Source organism: Hylaeus volcanicus, chromosome 2, assembly GCF_026283585.1.
Source record: "Hylaeus volcanicus isolate JK05 chromosome 2, UHH_iyHylVolc1.0_haploid, whole genome shotgun sequence".
Classification (NCBI taxonomy): Eukaryota; Metazoa; Arthropoda; class Insecta; order Hymenoptera; family Colletidae; genus Hylaeus; species Hylaeus volcanicus.
The window spans coordinates 29,826,811-29,848,572 of NC_071977.1; the positions used below are offsets into that span (position 1 = coordinate 29,826,811).

At 46.7% G+C, this 21,762-nt stretch overlaps 1 long non-coding RNA gene across 1 annotated transcript in view; it reads left to right on the forward strand.

Annotated features, from left to right (window-relative positions):
- LOC128872347 (uncharacterized) overlaps window positions 1-21,762 on the forward strand; it is a 142,852-nt gene that overhangs the window by 46,958 nt on the left and 74,132 nt on the right. The window lies entirely within an intron of this gene.

Consider the following 21,762-nt stretch of genomic DNA (forward strand, 5'->3'; position numbering starts at 1 on the left):
ATGGAACCGCCGGAATATTAATAACGCGTGCCGAGCAACGATCCACCGCCACTCCCGCGTCGCAGTAGGTAATTCTTACCGGCGAACCGATTAATTTATCGCGGCTATACGACAATTTCGATTCGATTCCTCGATTCGGTTTTGCGATTAAGATAGTTTTCCCGTGGATTTATTTAATGGAGGCTTTTAACAAAACTTCGCTTGATTGCTCTTCGATTAAATACGAATCGTACGAGCCTATCTCGATTTAAATTGACCACACCAATTTCATGAAAAACGATATCACAATTTTAGAATTTTAGCACGGGTTCTTATGCGACGTGCGGATTTTCACGCGAATTTGATCTATTTAAATCGAAATGCAACGAAGGAACTCGCTGAAACGATATGTTATAAAAATGGATAATTATAAACCATTAGAAGAGAATAGCAAATCATTTTTCGAGTACCACGAATGTATGTGTAGATATGTTGATATATTACGGACGCGAGCGAGTGCAGTAAGGCTGTACTTTTACCAAATTTTCCAATCGATGGTATCCATGGTTTCAATCGGTGGCTCACGCTCGCTTGTCTATCATGGCGTGTACCACCGCGCCGCCCCACGTGTTAACCAAGATTCACGCGGTGTATCGTCGGAAACATAATCACGCTCCGTTTCGCGTATCCCCGGTGAAACCGGACGGTAATTTAAGCCGCAGAATGTTGTTTTTCCTCGGAGATGAAAAGTTTCCAGGTTCGCGTTTAACTCCATTCACGGTAATTCGAACTTCAATATTTGTCAAACCGAATTCGAAGTGGCGCGGGGCCGGCCGGTGAAATTTCCAGCCGAGCGCGAACAACGTTCGACGCGGTAAATTGACAGACAGCGTCGATCGCTCGTCACGAGCCATATTTCATTAAATATATTTTAATTCGAATTTCGGCGAGACGGGTTTACCGAAGATAAATATAACCGTTAAGTAATTTAATTTCTATTTGACGAGAAAAGTACGTCCGTTTTAACCGTAATTGAAAACAATCAGACGTCGTTTACTATCGAACCTACCGAATATAATATTTTCGTTGGTGCTTCGGTAGCTTTAACCTCTTGTTTCCGGTAGCGACGTAAAAGTACTCGAATCTCAATTTTCCATGATTTTACTAAAACGAACAGAAATTAAACGATCGATAAATTAACGTAGTTAATAATTAAATACGAAAGAGCTTTCGAAAAGCTACAAAATAACACTCGAGTATAAAGTAATTTTAATGACTTGAAAAAATTGCACAAACTGAAACAACGTAAAAAATGCAGGAATTCTTGAATTTTTAATTCTTGGCCTAATATCACGTTGTCCGCCATGTCGCCCATATATAGGTGACGGTGCTTTTAAAGAATTCCTTCCGAAAGTTAAACGTCAAAGAAAATGAATTTGAATGAAATGGTTGAACTTGGATGAAGTTACGAAAATAAATATCACAATAAATGTTCGATTACGTAGTTTCAAATAATCGATAAATAAAGTTCAATCGCGATAGAAATTTTCACGAGTATTAGGCAGTGAACGTGATATGCAAATATCGTGGAAATAATCGAAACGATAGGAATGTATATATTTTTCTAAGCTTTACCCGTGAATGCCAAGATTAATACCAAAGAAGCTCGCGAACGATAGCTTCGATGCGCTTACTTTCTGTGAAAACGAAACGGAAGACGCGACGATCGTATATTCTGCTTACCGCTCGTTGACGGTCGAAACGAAACTGAACGGCTCGACGTAGGCGACGGTAAACGAAAAACGAAAAAACGAGGGCACGCAGGAGTCTCATCGCTCCGTGGTGATTTTCTTTTCCTATCGAAAGATCCGTGTAAATAATACTCGATCGATTATACACGTAAGTCGGGTAAACGCGGCGCGTGTTCAGGCGTGCGTTCGATCCGATCGAGATAACTCGCGTGTGCCGCGATCGTTGTACAAACAGCATTAAATAGCTGTTAAAAGTAGCAGCATTTAAAAACGAAACTGAAAAGACGAGCCTTTTCTCTTCGGTTCTTTCGACGCGAGCAAAACCCGTACCGCGATAGTTCGAGTTTTTCTTAGCAACGAGAAAAAGGCTTCCGTTGAATATGCATCACGTATTCGAATTCATTTCGTTCGACGCGAACCATCGTCGTCCCAATTTAGCGTTCTTGCCACGAAATGAAAATTGAGTTGCGCCGTATTCGGACGAACGACCACCCGCTCGCTCTCGTACGCCTGTTCCCGTTTCTCCCCGGGCGAGAAATCAATTCGGCCGGAACACAACCGAGCCTTTCGAGTAATGTTTCGAGTAGCGTCGTCCTCGAGCCCTCGATTCCAGGGAAACCGTTACGAACGAATAAACGGAGCCTGCTGCCCGAAAGTTTCTCCGTTGCGCGGACCACCAGCTCGAAAAAGTTTCCCTCGTTCTCCATTTAACCAGCCTTCTCTCTTTTTTTTTTTTCACTCCGCCACCCCGACGTACCGCCGAGCTTCGTTTCACCGACTACTTTCGAAGATGCTCTCGTTTGCTCGTGTATCTCGAACTCGAACCCGCCTCGCCGGACCATTTAAATTCACCGTAGATACCCATCCAAGTTTCATCGATCGATCTTCACCCTTGAAACTCTTAAATTCCCTTCCGGCGCGGTTGCTAAATGGAAACGGCCCGAGTTCCACGATTCCGTTCGCTTCCGGCGCATCCGACTACGGGTTCGGTATAGTTGAAACTTTACACCGATCCATGAACGGTTCGTCGATCGTTCCCGATACAGAGAACGCGCGACATTCTTATAAACGCGGGCATCGTTTTACCGCACACAGTAAAGACCGGATAAGTCCAAGAAAGACCCAGTGCCGGTTTTAGCGATATCGGAGCAATATTGACGCGACCTTTCGGGGCCCAAACATCGCAGTTACCAGTCGAGGTTTCTATTCTGTATTTACATTTGTTTACAGAGGTCCGAGGAAAACAGCAGTTAGAATCATATTACGCTGAGCGTCAAGGGAGAACCCTCCCTAATTGTGGGGACAGCCATCTTGCTTTTATCCAGTCAATCCTGTCTTTACTTCTATACTTCTTTACTGTCGATATTTGTGACTGCTTCGTTCCGTTCTCTTTTTATTTATTTATTTTAATATTTCAATATACACGGGCATAGCCCATTATGAAATCGTTACAGTATAGCAAATACAAACAACGACAGCTGACAGATGTCAAAACAAACAAAAATTAACAAACTTTTGAAACTTTTACAAAGTAAGATAAATTTGACAACAGACACGAATGTTCTAACCTCGTGTTCTCGTTAGATTCGATCCTGTTCGGTATCGTAGGCCGCGGATAGTACGTAACGCGTTGCGATTCGACGTCGACGGAGGTTCGAACTCAAAGAGAGACGAGAGGAGAAGCTCGGTCTCTCGCGTATCTCGAGACGATGCAACCGCGACGCCTGGAAATAGTAACGCGTTTTCTTTTTCGCATCGCGGGGGTAGTTGACGATGGGAATTATCGATAAGAAATCGCGCTCGACGATGGTCGAGCAAACAATGGAAATCAACCGGTATCTCCACGCGATGACAGTCCATCGACAAACCGACCACGTAAATAGACATAATCGATCATCGGCTAGAATACACATTACGTCGCGCTGATCCCCGATAAAGGTAATTTATCGAGCGTAATCGTTGCCTTCGTCGCATCCTCGCGCGCCGCTGTTGATTTTATCAGCGAGGGATCAACGTACGATGCTGCGAATTTAGCCCTCTGCCAACGACGGCTGTAATCAACGATATCGATGCCTCGTCCCGACTAATCCAGCTTGACCGTACGTCCGATAATTAAGGGAGTTCCTTTTATTTGGAGCATACGCGCGAAATTTCCGGGTGGTTGTTTCAATCGCGGAACTCGGAACGCGTGGAATCCCGCCGGAAAATTGATCTACGTATAATACAGGGTGGTTAGACAATTTATCTTCTCTTCAACTTGTTCTGACTTGTTGTGACCGTCTACCGCTAATTTCATAACCGCTGGTTACAATATACCGAGTAGTGCGTAATTATTCTATTCCTACGATAACAAAAAGAAACGTTTAATAACGACGACGGTGAAAGATATCTTCCAGCTTCTTCCTTCGAAAATTCAAAGCCGCGTTCTGACGCGTTAAATGAACGTGCTTTTAGCAAATGTGCTTTCGAAAATATCGCGTCGGACGAACGTCGAATTCGCGTTTTACTAACGAGCTAGAAAATCAACATAAGGCTCGATGAATTATAAATTCGCCGCCAGGATGAATTCCGAGGGAGAGAAGCGGCGCAGGAGCTACTTAAAAGATACTTAACTCGGTCGTAGACGTGGCAGATTGGCGGACGTCTGGGATTCGGTTATTAAACTCGCTCACCGGCACGGGCCAGTATTCTCTCGCAACGCGCGGCTCCGGAACAGCCGCAGAACCCGTCCGAGAGGAATCTCGTTACCTCGGAACACCCATAAATCCACGTCGGTTTTGAAAGGTTCGGAAATTGGGAAAACGCGTTGCAACGTACTTCCATCCCTTCCTTCGGCTCTCTCCTGTTTTTCCATTCCGTCGCTGTCTCCTTTTCGCCCCGCGATTTTCTCGGCTTCCCGTTCAACCGCCGTTCGCGTCCCGCGCGCATTTCTCAGCGGCGTCCTTTCGCGCGAAAAGCGAAGCTATGCGCCCGATACGATATTATCGAGCCCCGGCGATCTCCTCGGCATTTCGAATGCGCGCGATACCGATGCTTCCTCTGGGATAAGAGATTGGAAAGAGGATAGCCGACCCGCAACGGAACTTTCCACTTTGCTGATTCTCGATGCACCGCACAGCGGGGCCTCCCTTTCTCCTCTATTCGCGTTTGCTCGTTTCTAACCGGGACTAAACGCGAGCTGGAACTTTCGGGTTAAAAATTTCGAGTCGGGGATACAGGCTAATCGATTCGATCGGAACGCTGCTCCCGACTTTGTCGCGTTTGAGAAACGCATCGTACCTACTCTCGTAGCTTGCAATTCTCGTGGATTTCTCGAAATAGATTTAGGACTATATTTCTTTAGCGATATGTACGAATTTTGTTGCGTCAAGAAAGTTTTAAGAAATTATTTTTATTCGAGTAAATATTGCAATTTTTTTGAAGTAGTTCCCCAGGAAATATAGAAGATATCAGCTCCCATCAAAGGTCACCATCAGATGTAACCGTGTACATTCCGAAGACCACGGTTTTCGTTTGAAACCAATAGAGTTTCGAATTTACTTTAGGGACATGTCTTAACCTCCCTTCTAAAAGATTGCTTCTTTCCGCTAATATCTTGTAATTTCTTGCCACTTTTTCATAACTTCCTTTGTAACAAAAAAATACTTTAAACAACGACATTACTCCAAATCTAGATTCACATCGGGCCTAATTACACGTGTAAAGAAACTGTCGATTCTCGAAATGATTAGGTAACAAGTTTTTGAGCTGGAATGTACACGAACTCAAACAAAGTCGAGGAAAACGCGTTTGAAAAAAGAAAATACTGAGATTCGAAAGTTCGAGGCAGTAACGAATTGATTTAAACTACTTACTGATTAATCAACGATTCCACCATGTAGCCTCCACCGTGTATCCTTGATCTTCTTCGTATCCTTCGTTTTGAGCCGATAACTCTTCTGTTCGCGATCGTTGACTCTAAACCTATCGATACCGCCGTAAAATGAGTACCTAAGTAACGTCGAGTTTCGCGGACTATCGTTCATCGCCAACGAGTACGTCGTTTGTGGATAATACTTTCCATGGTTCGAGAAACGCGCGCGAGCCTGTTTAACGGGATTAATTCGATCCGCCGACCGCAACGCGCGCCACGAGTTGGCGAATTCCGGGTCGAAACGGCTCTCCAACTGCCCTAAACATCACGACCGAGTCAGTCGGTTGACGAATGTGGCTATTTCCCTCTCGGTTGAAACAACGCGCGACGGCGCGCATCGCTATGCCGAGCGCTGGCCGACTCTGATACATCGAGCTCGATAAATCACGCGATACGCTGGGAATCGCATTACCGGGTATAGAAAACCAGGCGCTATCAACATCTTGGAATACGCGTCGGAGAATCAACGGGTTCCGTCGATGACATCGTCGAAACGGTTTCGCGTTCGAATTAACGCGAACGATATTATCGCGACGACCGACTCCGAAGATCTTGATCGAAGCTGCATCGACCGTGTTGTATAATTGGCACGCGACGCCGGTGGACCAACGACGAGAGAGAACGGGAAAATAGAGGAAAATGGAAGGGAGAAAGAAAGACGGTAGAAGCGAACGATTCGTCGAGGGAATTTATGGTCCCGGTGTGTCCTCGCGTTTACCCGAGGCCATTCTTTCTTATCATTGTCTATCCCCGAGCTCCGTGATACCCGCCGGCAAGGAAACAAGACCTCTCAGACTCCTCGTCATAGACGCTGCTCTTCTCCCGATTCCGGAACGATTTATCGAGTCACTCGATCAGAAAGCCCGGCATTACCTGCCGCGAATTTTCCAGCCAGCCGAGTTTCCACTATTCCCGGAGAAACGTCGCGACGAAGCTTGCGCGTCCCCTTCTTCTCGCTGACGCTTTTTTGATTAATTAATCGCGAACGTTCCCGCAACGTATTTTCCGTTACCCCGTGAGAAAGCATCCCTGAGAAAGCATCCCTGAGAAATGCTCCCGACCGTAACTCGACGCTGAGAATCATTTTTTAACCAGGATTCTCGTCGCAGTTATGTTTAATCGCCTGCGTAAATGTCTTTAACGAGTCGATCGCCACGTCATCCGTGCCCTCAGGGGGCTGCAGCACGCGTTCACACAGCTACGGTACGGATTCAGTCATCCCGAGGTACCCGAGCTATGAGTTAACCCTTTGCGCTCGAGAGGTGACTTTGTCGCCACTAGGTTTTCTTTAGGTTTCATTTCTTTCGAACTCAAAGTGCCGATAAAATGATTGTCGTTGAGGCAAAGGTGACCTGACTCACAAATCTCAAGTTTAGAGATTTAAGAGATCATCTTAGCATTCGTGGCAATAGAACGCTAAGAAAGCATCTCGATAGATACCAGAAAAAAAGGCCTCGAGTGCAATGGGTTAATTTTCAGTTGCCGTTAACAATTTTCGTAACGTTTTGTAATGGAACTTGAAATTTTAATCGCACGAAATCTGTGGTTATTGGTACAGTTACGCTCTTCACTGGTAGCTTCCAATTGTACAACAACAATATTTTATTTTTGTATCTTCCCGTGTACGTCTATCACCGAGAGTGTTAAAATAGTATAGATTTGCGCGTACAAGCATGGGACATGGCGCGAGTCGGGGATGAACGGCAGTCGGTAGAGGAATTCTTGTCTAGCGTTTATCGAGTGGGAAACAGACGGCGCGAGAGAAACCAATCCCATTGGGTAGTCGCGTTTGCAGCGCGACCCGGACCGTTTCTCTTTATCACGGTAGATCCGAGCCGTGGAAAATATTGAAAGCACACGCGGTTACCTTCGGTATATATATATTACGACGAACTATTTCAGTAGTCGGTCCCGAACGCGAAAACGAACGCTCGTTAAACGTCGACGAAAGAATTACACGGCTCGAATCGAGATCCGCGACAACGAGAAACAGCCCGAGGCTGTAAAATGCCCGAGGATGGTAAAAGTGGAGAGCGGAGAAAGCACCAGCGCGCCGGGGGACGATAAATATAATACATTCGCTCGTTACAACTTTTGAAATCGCGATACCAACGGCTGACGTTTACGCGATAAACGCGTGTCTCCGCAATATATTTTTCGAGCGTGCAACGCGTGGATCACCGGATGATTTATGTCGCGGGCAGGGACTCCGGTGGCAATATCGTCGGTTCGTGCGAGAGCAGCTTCTCCGAGCCTCTCGATTAACGCTTCCGAATCTATCGGGAAGACGTTCAGGGAAACGAGTTTTCGCGAGTTTTATCCGCTCGTTCGATTTGGCGTTAGCCTTTTAAACGGAAGAGCGGAGAGCGAATCGGTGGCAGCTCGACGGATGAGAAATTCGAGCGGCGGAATTAAATGGGAACGTCGGAACAATTTCGATCATACTTCCGGGAATATTCGTCGAATTATCCGAGTTACGTTTCACGTACTCTGTTTCGCTGATGGTTTTACCTTATATCGCGACCTTCTCCTTTGACATTCGTTAGGCGTCGGTTCCTGCAATCGTATAATTGCGACCTTCCACGGTGTCCTCGTTTCACAGCAAATTAGAAGCCTCTGGAATCTGTGTTCGACGTCTATAGTCGGACAACGAGCGAAAAGCGAAGGAAAAATCGAACGCGAGACGAGCGAGGCGTTGAAAAGGTGGAAACGGATCGCGTGCGGCGGATACTTTCCTTTCGAAAGGGGACGCTGAAAGAAGAGAAAAGTCCGCGTTCGCGCGAATTAAGCGACGAGGTTAAAAGGTGGAAAGGATCGTGAAAAGAGGAAAAGGAGCCGGCGAGGCGTGGCGTAGGGGTTGGCGGTGGCGATGACGGGGTGGGTAGGGGCATTAAGCGGGCCGCGTTCTCGCGCGCTAGCGAGAAACTTTCACAAAGCGTTTTCGAGGTAGTTTCCGCGATACTTTTGGCGGTGGTTGAAGAGCGGCCGGCGTCCAGAGGAAAACGGAGCTCGTGGGAAATAACGGCACGGCTACCGACGCGTCCTCGCCGCTTACTCGAGGCCGTTCCTTCTTATCATTCTTCGCTCAACTAACTTCTTCGAGCAAAATCTTTCAACTTCTTAGACGGCCGACCTTCTTCGCATCGATGACCGTGCTCAACTGGGTCAACCTCAAGATTCTTTCGCCGCGTGTCGTCGCGCGATCGCTCGCCGACTGCGATGCTCTTTAACCCTTTCTTTCGACCCTGCTGCGACGCCGATATTATTCGAGAACGCGCGTTTGCGATGAACATTTTCAAATTCGAACGTAGTCGGCCGAATGTATCGCTTCGGTTTTTATTTTGAAATTTTACTGGAAAACTTGATAATTACGATTACGTTTGTAATCGAATGTTTCAGAGTTGCGATTACGATTACAATCGTTATCGTAATCGCAGAAAAATTTGCGACATTTTTTACCTAAAAACCGACTTCAGATTTGTGTCCCTCGCCCTCGAAAAACCTAGAAAACCATGATTTCGTCAAAATTAAAAATTAAAAATTTTCGGTTAAAATAATTCATGCCAATAAGGTAGGACGCCTAGATAGGGTAACATTTTAAAATTTTTTATTTCGACGAAAGTCTGGTTTTCTACGTTTTTTGAGGGCGAGGAACACGAATCTGAAGTCGCCTTTGAGGCAAAAAATGTCTTTGTTTGAGAACACCTGAAACTACGATCGTAATCGCAACTCGAAAACATTTGATTACAATCGTAATCGTAATTATGATTACGATTACGCCAAACACCGAACGTAACCGCGTTAATCTCTGAACACCTTTATCCCCTGCACGCGTTTCCGTATACATCGCGGACCAAAGGCATCGAGGCTCGCGTTTGGAACGAGCGCGAACTCGACCGAGACGGTAATCCTCGACTTTACGATTCGTCGCGTCTACCGATCGAACGGTACCAGATTTTCCTCGAGCCATCGAGTTAAGCCTATCCACGCCAACGCAGCGGATTCTCGGGTCGCGTGTCGGCTTTCTCGTGTTTCCCATCGCACGCGAGGAAACTCGGGCTACCGACGAACCGTCGAAACGAACGGTTCACGGTTCGCCGATTAGAGAATTTCGATGGATAGCAGCGTCGCGTGGCTCCGGCTAGCAAACCGCGCGTTACACAGATGGGAATACGATAACCTTTCGAGTCTCGAGGAGCGAGAAGCAGCCGAGATGCAAAGAACGGCATGCCCTTCTCCGTAAATCTCCGGGCGTGCTCCGGCGGACCAACCCCGGGCTGCTCGCGAAATAAACTTTGACATCCGCTTCTGTATTTGCTCGCGCCTGTATTTATGTGCGCTCTTCGAGAAAAGAAGCTTCGCCTTCGGGACCGTCTTCCTTTTCCCCGTCCTCGGTATCTTTTCAGCTCGAGGGGATCTCGCGCGGATGTTGCCCCTGGGACAATCCGGGACGGAAACGGGCCAGCGTGCGGAAGAAAAACGAAAGAGAAGGAATCGCGCTACTGTTCCCTGTTCGGTCCATTAACCTCCTCAGGGACGATTTCTTTTTTGTTGTTATCAAATTTTTGTTCTTTCCATTATAACTTTTTATAGTTGTAATAATAATATATAAAAAAACTAAACGTCCACGCACGTAGCCAAGAGCCTTAAGACGTCCTTCATCTATCGCGCACGTTGCATACAGTCGATCCCATAAATATTCGTACCCTCTGTGTATATCGAAGAAGTTTGATCGAGTTGAATAATAATTTCGGTATCACCACATGAATTTTTCGTTATAAATATGTATAATAAGCTTATACATGGGGTATATTTATATGGACATATTTATACAAACATACACTCGGACACATTTACGTGACAGACTGTATATTGTAATTCGTCGTTTAGATAAACTCCATGTAACGAGTCCGAACGAGTCCGAACGAGTCATTAAACGAAACGCGGCTCGTTTGCTGGCCGTCCACGTCGATTATAATAATAAAGTCCATTCGTAGAAATGAAGTACGTAACTTTTCGATGTTAATAACTGATGCGTGCCGTCGCGTCGCATCGAGACACGCGATAATTTCACGTGGAATCGTCAATGGACACTCGTCGCGTCGGAATAGTTAAATCTCCGGTGGCTTTCGGAACTTTTTCTCTCGCCTCTTTCAGCATTTTCGTACCACGGCCTCGTTGCTCCGTCGACCGACCGCAGCATTTCAATTCGAGCGCCGCTCGTAGTTAGGCACGCTTATTACCGGGAATTGTCCGAATCCGGGCACGAAATTGTTTCGCGCATCCGATACCATTTTAAATACTTTCTCCCATCAAACGGAAGCGAGCTGTTCGATTGGCCTATCGAAGCGTGTCGAGTTCTTCGTTTGCTTTTCATCGAGACATTATTCGCGCCTATCGGATGCGAACGTTTCATCGCGATTTCTTTGAGTAATGAAGGCGGAAATTAGAGTGAAAAGAAAAAAATGTGGACCATGTCGCGGTAAATTGTCTATTCTTATCCAACTGTGAAGGGTGTCCCAAGAATGTTCGAGGTCCTTGAAAGAGGTGGTTCGAGGGGTGATTTGAAACAACTTTTTTCTTAGCGAAAATTTTGTCCGAGGCTTCGTTAAGGAGATATTAACAGAAAAGCCGGTGGAGCGCCCACAGTAGTGTAGGCTACGCGCTAGCCAGCCGCAGTAGTATAGGCCACGCGCTAGTCAGCCACGGTACCGTAGGCTACGCGCTGTGATTGGTCGCGGTTTTCTGTTAATATCTCCTTAACGACCTCGATACCGTTTCATTTCTTCGTCGCGAAATATGCGTCGACCTGAATTTCGAAAGCGGCGAAAAGTCCGTTAAGAGCACCGAACGAAGTCGATTTCTCTTCCGTATCGACCGTTTCCGACCGTTTCCGACTTGGACAACATTTTCGCTAAGGAAAAAGTTGTTTCGAATCAGACATCAAACCACCTCTCTCAAGTACCTTCTATTTCTAAAAAAGAGAAACCAATAGAATATAAACACAAAAAGTCGCGTTTAATGGTTTCGCGATGTTTCGGTCGGAAGAAGCGGTCGAAGAAGGAACGGAGCCGATGTTCCGTCGAAAATTCGAGTCGCGTTTCGTCGCGGGATGGTTAGACTATTCGAAAAAGTGTCGTGGCCGATCGAGCGAGAGGCAGCTACGAGTCTTTGGAGCGTAACTGGAAGGTGGAAGGGTTGGTCGTCTCGACGCGTCGGAACGCAGCGCGGAAAACGCTGAGCAGGAAGCAGCTGCGAATGGAAATTTCTGCTTCGCGCAGCACTGTCCAACGGAGCTTTGAATTTAAATGGCGTTTCAAACAACGTTACTTACGTTTTACCTCTGGGCGAGCCGATTCTCGTTAACCGCGTAACGAGTTGACCGCGGACGCGGAATATCTGAAATTTTCTATTCCGAGAAGGCTAGTTAGAAACACTAATATTTTCTATATCGATCCATACCTGTCAATCTTTTTTCATGAATTCATTTCGGCATTCAAAAATTCAGTCATAGCGATTGCAGCAAAATGCTTGTTACCATTATTTTGATTTTTCTTTTTCTTTTTCTTTTTTTTGTTATTGTATTTGATGTCGAGGGTATCAGTGCCCGTAATCATTCTCATTATTATCTTCGCGGTCGCCGCAATGGCTCCGCCGACATTCGAATTCCTCTCGAAGGATAATCGTAATCGAGAGAATACTTTGCGAGAAATTTTACGTTTTCGCGATGCGCCCGCGAACCTGCGCGTTAAACGCGTCGATCGGTTGCCGCAGAGACGCACCGAAGCGTGCGGAGATAGCTTGATCATTTTCCATTCCAGCAGAGCTCGAGAAAGTGGGTCGAACTGAGTACGCGTAACCGATAGCGACGATTCGCTATGCCGGAAAGTGTCTTTCGACCGGGTACAATTATTGCCTACCAACCGTGTTTACCGAAGGAATTCTTCGTCTAGTCGTCGGTCATCTTTTACGCATTTCCAAACGGGGAGCGAACGTTGCTTGAAAATGATCTGTAACGATCGAAAGAATCGTGCGCGAATTTGCAAAATCAAGAAACGAAAACAGAAACTATTCGTTCCGTAATCGTAGTCGTCGTCGTTTCGATAGCAGAGCGAATTATAAGTCGATAAGCGAGAAAGACGAGCGAGCGGAACGATTGAACGAGAAAAGAGGCAAAAGAAAGTCTTTCACCTCTTCCCGGCGAGATCTATTCCGAGAACAATACGCGCGCATCTTCGAAAGCGAAGACGTCGTAAGAAGGACAGGTCGCAGCGAAGAAAAGGAAGGATCGTCGAGCTCGATGATGACACGGAAATTAAACAAGAGGACAACTCGGAAGAAGCAGTTCTGTGGAGAAGGGGAGAGGGTCGATGTCACTGGACGAAACGAAACAGCGGCGTGGAACGAGCATTAGGAACGAATCCTGGGATACGGACGAACGACGATAAAGAGGGTAAGGAACTCGATCTGAAAAGTTTCTTTACGACCGGAGGTACGCCGACTCGTAAAATCCTGTAAGAATCGAGCGCCGAGTGTATGAAAGGCCAACGTCGAAACTGGCCCGCGAAACGACGGAAGAAAAGAGACGAGTCGGACACGGAGAAGATGCGGGTCGCCAAAGAACGAAGGGATCTGTGGGGTGAAAAAAGAGGAAGGAGATCGCGACGGAGAAGATGAAGAAGTCGCTTTACGAGAGTCGTCGGATGATATCGGTACGGAGAATCGAATAAAAATTTTTCTTACCGGAACAAGTTTGCTCGGCGAATCGTACGCGTAACGGCCAAAAATTCTCGAACTATGTTGACGAGGAGGAGGACGTCGGTTTGGCGTAGCGCGAACTAGTGGAGCGGCTAAACTAAAAAGCTATTATCCTCGTTGGATCGAGTTCTAGTTACCGAATGATTCTTCCGTCGGGGATCGTTTCACCCTCTTTTAACTTCTCCGAAACAGTCTCGAAACTTCGCTGACCGGGAACCGAGCGATGATTTCGGTTCGACGACACTCACGTCGACGAGACACGTCTTTTTTACCACGAGAGAAAAACAATTCTCGCGTTTCCGACGAGCAGGTGGCGTTGTACACGCGAAACCGAGACCCGCGACGGTAATTACATCTAATTAACGATCGCACGGTGTACGATGACAGAGCTTTTCCCGTTTCGATAATTACTCCGATACGATTCGACTGCCAGTACCAAAGACCCATCGGTTAACGACTTCGACGTACTTTTTACCATTCGAGAGTTCGATGAAGAGACTTTTCGGAAACGAATTCGAATCGCGTCGATGTCGGAACGAAAACGGTACCTCGTGCAACGAAAAGTATCGCTTAGAAAATGTCCGAGAAGCGTCGGCTAATTTCGTCGAACGTTTTATCTCGACTTGAAAATCTAGCACGTTCACCCGCGTAAATGTTCGACGTCCCGTAAACCGTCCCGCTGCGAAACACCGCAACGCTTTTCGAGCTTGCTACCACTCGTTCGACGGTCGACAAATTTCGCGTTGTCGAACACCAAGGAATTACGCGTCGATGTTCGTCGGTTCCGCTGCACCGACCGCGCGCGGTTTATTCGAAGAGGTTTTCGTTCGAAAATTCTCGATTCGATGCGACGAAGATAGAATTCTGTTCTGCGAGTTGACTAATTCTATTTTCGAAACGTTAATTCGATCATTGTTAATATAGACTCACCTATTCTTTCCTCGCAGCCGTCGCGGTCGTGGAGAATGATCTTGCGATCGATCGCAATTATATGTCCCATCGGGCGGCGTGTACCACCGGTGGCTCACGCTCGCGCGTCTATCAGATAGCGCGTACCACCGCGCCGCCCCATGGCGAGAACCACAAATAGCACCGACCGCGTCGGCGTGAATCCGTTAATCCACCGTGTCCGCTATCCGTTCCAATAGCAGGAAATTAAACGGCGATCCGTACATCTTCCTCGACGCGCGTATATACGTATGTTTACCTTTAGGATAAGCTTCTCGAAGCGAAAGGGCTCCCTGAGGAAACCCTTAAGCTTCTTTCGCGGCGAGGTAATCGCTTGCATCGATATAATTCGTGCTTTATAGACTTTCACGTGTACTTTAGTTTCTTTTAGTCGGTGAAATTCCATTACCCCGCGAGAAATGAACGCTGTTTTCGACGAAGTCTTCGTTGACGTAAGTACAGTAAAGACTGGATAAGTTCAAGACAGGATCGACTGGATAAATTGCAAGATGTCGATCGGGCCAATATAAAAAAATACGTATACCTTATTTTTCGATCCTTAAAAATATCCAAAAAATCGAAACAATCGGAGATGGACACCTAAAAACCTTTTCTTGTCGGTGTAACACGATCTAATAACTGCTTTTCTTTCCTCCCTGTCCTTTTTTACGTTCGACTCGAGCCAAATGTGAACACAGAATAGAATAGAATAGACACCGTTACACACACACTGTCTCGCCCAGTTTTTACTGTATTCGATGAAAGCGTAATTTATTCGTAACACCGATAGAAAGGATAACGTTCGAGAGAACGACGCGATCATTTTTCAAGAATCGTATTCGATATTTCGCAATCGTCACTCTCGGTTCTTCGCGCGAACCCATGGATCGTCCGCGCGAACAAATTCTTCCAACGTTCCGTCGACGGTGAGGTGGAGTTGGTCCGTGGAAACGGACACGAGGAGTCCGACGATGCGCCGATTCTCCGAAGGTCCGTTGGAAAAATGAAATTTGATGGGGAGTACCGACCTCGTGGCACTATTTCAGCGTTATTGCTTCCATCTTTCTCGGCCGACTTTACGGTTGCCGAGCGAGCTACTTCTCTCCGAATGTTCGTTCGCCCCGTCGAAGGATCCGCGTCACCCTACCGTGTTTCCTAGATCGAACGTTTCGCGCTACGATTCCATCGATCCTCGCTCCGTAGTCCGTCATTCGTGTGCATACCGTTACTTATTCCATAACCTTACGTATCGTTCTCACGGGAGGAAGATTTAGAAGCCAGCCAATTATTTTCACGGTGCGTTTAAACAAACACGGAGGAATACGGCGTTGTTTTCGCTACAGGCAAAGTCGATGCGTCGCGAAGATTCCGCGCAGTCGAGCGAAATCGAGCGTCGCGGACTCCGAATCCAGGACCGTTCCTTGCAGTTGTTTCTCTCGCTTAAAATGCGCCCCTTCTTGCTCAAGGGCTCGTCCAGCGGGAAATTGCGATCGCTCGGGAGCCTCCGGACGGGTCTCTGTTTAAATAACCGCCCAGGAATATCGTGATTCCCCGGTTCCGGTATTCCCGACTCCGTCAGTTTACTACGCGCGTATTTTTCGAAATCGTAAAGCTTAACGAGCTGGAACTAACGCGACTGCTTTGCAATTTTCCAAAAAATTGAACACCGCCGTGCCAGCGACTATATTTTATTTCCGACATTCGTATGGGGGGGGGGGGGGGGTAATCCACTCTTTAAAAGGTGGACGTTTCCGGAATTTTATTTTCGCCCAGCGAGAACTACGCTCGGCGTGCCGGGATGAGAACGAAAAAGAAATCGAAATAAAAGGAACGTTAGCGTACGAGTGCCGGGGCGCGATCAAATTCGCGAATTGAAAACGACAACGGTAAAGAGCAAGCGAGTATCGTTGAAAAATGCACGTATCATTTTCGCCTCGGAGGCAACCGCGACGAAAATTGAGGATCCCGTATCGAGCGTAGAATAACCGGAAGTCAAAATCACCGGAGCGAAAAGTTTGTCCTTAATTGTCTCGCGGCAGTCGAGAAATTTCACCTGTTCGACTCATCGGTGTCCTTCGCCTCGAGAAAGTTCCTAAATCGCGCGGATCCGTTGGCTGGCTACAGCTGGAGAACGGGAAACGTGATCGGAAGGGGCTCGAGTTACGAGAAAAGAAAACGGCGAGTAATACAAAAGCTATTTTTATTCTTTAATCTCGTATCAGTCGTGAAAAACCCTTCACTACATCCAAAGTACATACGACATTGTGCAGAATCGAATACATTACATTATACACGGTAATACAAATCGTATTGCTCGATCGTTCGGAACATCGTGTATACGATGAGCCTGTGTACGTATCCCATGTGTAATATGTGTGTGTGTGTGTATATACACACACGCGCGCGCACACCTCCCCACACACGCACGCACACACGCATACATACGTATATACATATGTGTACGTATACAGAAAGAGAGGAAGGGATGAAATTTTACGAAGTCGGTTGCGAATGTATGTCGTCGTGCACCTTCGCGTGCACCTTCGCGTGCACAATTGACGTAGGTGTGCGCATGTGTGTAGCCCGCGCGGAACCGTAACCCTCTCCGCGAGGAATCTCGTAGTCGATAATCGGGTCGAACGAAATCGATACGCCTCGCTCCGTTTCCTTTTTCCGCTCACCTTTCTCGACTTTCTTTCTATTTTTCTTCCTTTTCGGCAACGATCACGACTAGAAACCGACGTCCGCGCGGTCGTCGCTGTTCCATCGTCATCGCTTCGCTGTTTCACGGACTAGCCTTTCTCCTCCGCAAAACGTTGCCGATCGATCGATCGATCGGGCCCGCAGGTCTCCTCGCGATAGTCGACGAGTCCTACAACGACTCGCGGACAAAAAAATTGTGTTTTTTCGCGTTGTCCTTTCGCATCGCGATCGACAGCGACGGACGATATTTTTTTCGGGGTCGATCGAGGCTCGAGATTGCATTCGAACCCACGGCGACGGCGATCAAACGAGCGAACGCGCGGCCAACGATATTATCGAAGTATTCCGGTCTCGAAATGAATTTTTCCCGGGATCCCGTGACCACGTTTCATCGGACTTTAATGGATAGCCGAGCGCGAATCTGCAATAAAATTCTAGGCACGAAAGGAACGTCGCGAGTCGAGAATTTCAGAGGACGCGGTTAACGATTATAATTAGGTACATGAGTAGTTTCGTGGACGTTAACGCGTTCACTGCCACCGGGTTCGTTCGCGTGGAAATATTGGACGATTGCACGAGTTCGTTTATCGTAGACGTTGCTGCGACAACTCGTGTTTTTCTTTGGTTTGGTTTACCCACCGAATAGGTTATAGTATCACGTGCAAAATTAGATCGTATCAAAGACTGCCGACTACATAATTGATTAATAAAATCATATCCTTTGAAATTTAACACATTGAACTTCATTTTCAAATCGGTCACGAACTTGTGCAATCATTCGATATCTACAGGGCTGAAATTCCGAGAATTCTGTCTCGAGACAATTTATTAATTTATATTTGTATTCTCGTCAAAATTTACGTCAAGGCTTAGCCCTCGAACCTTTACAGATCACTGGTATTCATTGTTTTACCACTAAGGAAGGGACAGGTATTGTGTATTTTCAAGTTCCTACGCTCGTTCACAAAGAAAGTTAAAAAAAAAATGCCCAGTGAGTTCTGCCCTATAAAGGGTTAGAATAAATCGTTGAAGTTCCTCGGTGAAAAGCTCCGTCATCCACGTACGGGTGATACGATGGCCGTTGAACGCGTTACGTGTCCTATATTTCGAGGGAGCCTGGATTATTCACTCGCAGACGTTTCGATTTACGGTTTTTCCATTAGCAGACTCGGTTCCGCGTATCCCACACAACTCCACCTTCACGAAACGGTAGGGGTCGGTGACTTCGATTAACGATCCGCGAAACAAAGGCGAACAACCGGAGGAGCAGCGGGGCCGGTCGTTCGATGGCATTGTTGAAACTGCGAACCGCATTAACGTCAAATAATTAAATCGTCGCGCGCCGATAACCATCGCTTATACTCTGCTAATAATTATCAGGGTCCGTTGCCGCATTCATAACTTATCGTTAATCGCTGTCGGAATCCTTTGTCGATGGCTCCGAAGCAGCGTTAGAGTCCTGACCGTCGGGAAAAGTGCATTGTTAAAAATAACGAATGTCATCGAGTAGCGAATTTTACCCCGCTACACCGAATAATATATAAATGTCAGAAGGTAAACACTGGAATGGAAAATCCTGTATATACGATCTCGGTAAATAAAGTGTTACTAAATAAGTGGATTTTTCCGTCGCGTCGCGGACTCGGCGAGACGTCGATTAATTTCGAATCTCATCGTAGACTCTATTGTAGACGTTAGGAGAGAATGACGTTTCGCGACCTACCGCGAGATGATGTCGGAGACTACCATAGAACGACACCGAGGATTATCCCTCTAATCATACGGTAAATCCCATTATAAGGTAATACTATGGGTTTCCTTGTAAGGTATCGACCGTATCGCGGTCGCGAGAAGACGTAGGTTTTATCGAAAGGTAACTCCTATGGTTGTACTATAACGCGATAGGTATCGTACTTTCTGCTCTGGAACGACCGAACAGTAAATCTTGTTCGGAACATTTGTCGACTCGATCCCATCTCGATGTTAGCCGAGTACATAGGTAGATTCCAGCGTGTAAACGCGCAGCTACTCCAGATCGGTTTCCATCGAGGCGAGGATCCTTCGTAGCATTCGAATAAAATTTATCGACCGACCTTATGAGACCACTCGTAACGGAAAAAGTGTACGCGTGCCGCATCGGAAAACAATATCGACGACAGCGGTAAGTTTTGAAAATATTCATCCGGTTCGACGACCATCGTAACCGTCCTTCGACGAAAAAAGGTCGAACAACGATCTCGATGGCCGTTTCTACGGCAACAATCGTCGGGTTTTACCAGCCGTCGGTGTTGTCGGCTGGCTCTCAAAGAGACAGCTCGATTCCCCGTCACGCGAACGCCGACTGTTGTCCTGCAAATAGTGATTATTCCCGTTGTGTGCCGCGAAAACAAGCCCTTTCAACGCGTCGACGCGTTCACCGAAGCGTTTCCCGCGGCTCGTTACCAGCCGACAGCCGAGAAGAAAGGTTCTCCCGTCGCGTCGATGCGATTTCGTGGCACGTGCGTTTGAATCGGAAGTGCGAGCGTTCGCGTACCGATTCGGACCGATCTCACGCGAATTCTCTGTCGCGCGTCCACGCGGACGGCGCACCGATCAAGGAGTTAGAGCGAACCGATTCGTATCGAACGTCCGGCCGGAAGATCTGGCAATTGTGTCTGTTAAACGTCGTGGCAAAACGAACGAAAGATACGCTTCTGCCGATTGCTTTTTTCCACTTTTTCTCTTTCACTCTCTGCCCTTTTCTACGTTCGACTCCTCAACGTTTTCTACGTTGGCTCCACTCGAGCCAAATGTAAACACGGAATAGAAACCTCGACTGGATAAATGCAATAACATAGCTGCGAGTCAGCTCTGAAAGCTCGTCACTTTTCACGACGGTCTCGACGAATCGCGCTTCGAGGAGAACCTCTAACGGACACGTCTGGGCTTCCGTCCTCGACAGACCGTAAGGCAAATACCATGACCGGACTGGCGATTGCGACCGGATTGCGAAGGGGAGATCAGTCACGATTCGAAAACTCTTCCTCGACGGCCTCGTCCCTGCGCGTTTCGGTTTTTCCGGGGAATCATTTCTCTGCCACGATTTTTGTCCGCTTGTCGTATCGTGTCGCTTATCCTTGGTATCCTAACGCTAGATTAACGGCTCCCTCGTTACGTTACGTTACCGCGCGCGGTAGCAACCTTCCGCAACGAAGAAGAGCATCGGTTCCTTCGCGACTGGCCTGTTTCTACGGTTGACACTGGTCGAAGCTAAAGTCGTTTCTACGGGACAAGCTAAAGATCGCCGCGATTTTTACAACGAGCAACCACGGGTTCCGACCGCTCGCCGTAGAATCGGTTTGCGATTCAACACCTTCTCCGAACCTATGATATTCGATCCCCGAGTCTTCTAGGCTTTATCGATTAGTCTCGTATCGATTTCTTGGTTAAATACTTGGAATACTTGAACGGAATCGGATTGTTCGTCGATACAGACCGCGAATGATTTTTAACGAATTTCGTTGTCGAATGATTTTACACGCGGAGCAATGCTAATCTGAGATTACAGCGAGCTACTCGCTGTCTCGAACTAGTCGAACTATCGATCAACCCGCGAAGTGAAAATTCGACGAGATTCGGTGAAACTGATAGAAAATACGATCGGGGTAGCTGTAGAGGGCTTGCCACGTTAAATCGGTTGATCTCGAAACCGTGAACATTCTTAAAAATAGCCCAAAATGAGTCCACGTTGTCTACGCTTAAAGGACAATTAAACTGCTTAAACTGCAGACTACTTGCGATATCCGTAAAAAAGTTCGTGTTGTGTTCAAAACATATCGTAGAAAAAGAAAAATTGTGCAGTGCAACGCATACAGTGCAGACTAAAAGTAGATTATTATTTATTATTAGTATTTATTATTATTATTATTATTATTACTATTATTTCTACTATAATTATTATTATTTTTAATTATTATTACTATTATTATTATAATTATTGTTATTATTCTTATTATTAATGGTACACGATACAGCCCGTCGCCAAGAAAGAATTCTTTCCGTGCATCCAAGAACAAGAGTCACCCTCGATACCGTTTCATTTCTTCGTCGCGAAATATGCGTCGACCTGAATTTCGAAAGCGGCGAAAAGTCCGTTAAGAGCACCGAACGAAGTCGATTTCTCTTCCGTATCGACCGTTTCCGACCCTCTCGATAAATTTCACGCAGAAACGTGTCCGGCGACAATCACTCACTCCTGGTCCCGACTTTCGATCGGAGCGCCGGGCGATACCGTATCACGGAGTTTACATAATTAGCGGTATCGACGCTATCGAGTAAAAAATAAAAACTATAATGAAGTTCGTCAACCGAATAAAAGAAGTACGCCTATTCGATTAATTTACGTAACTATAAAGGCCGTTGTGTATAGTTGAATACCGAAGAGCGAAGAGCTAGAATGATACTACAGCGAGCGGTTCGTCGATCTTAGAACTTTTGCAACCGGTGACCGCGACAGCGTCAACGAATCGCGAAATTGTTTTCGACGATACAGGGTGCCCCGAAAATGTTGGAGATCCTGGAGAGGGGTGGTTCGAGGGCGATTTGAAATGACTTTTTCCTTAGCGAAAATGTTGCCTGAGGCTTTGTTTAGGAGGTATTAACGGAAAAGCCCGGACCAATCGCGGCGCGTAGGCTGTGCTACTGTGGCTGACTAGCGCGTAGGCTGTGCTA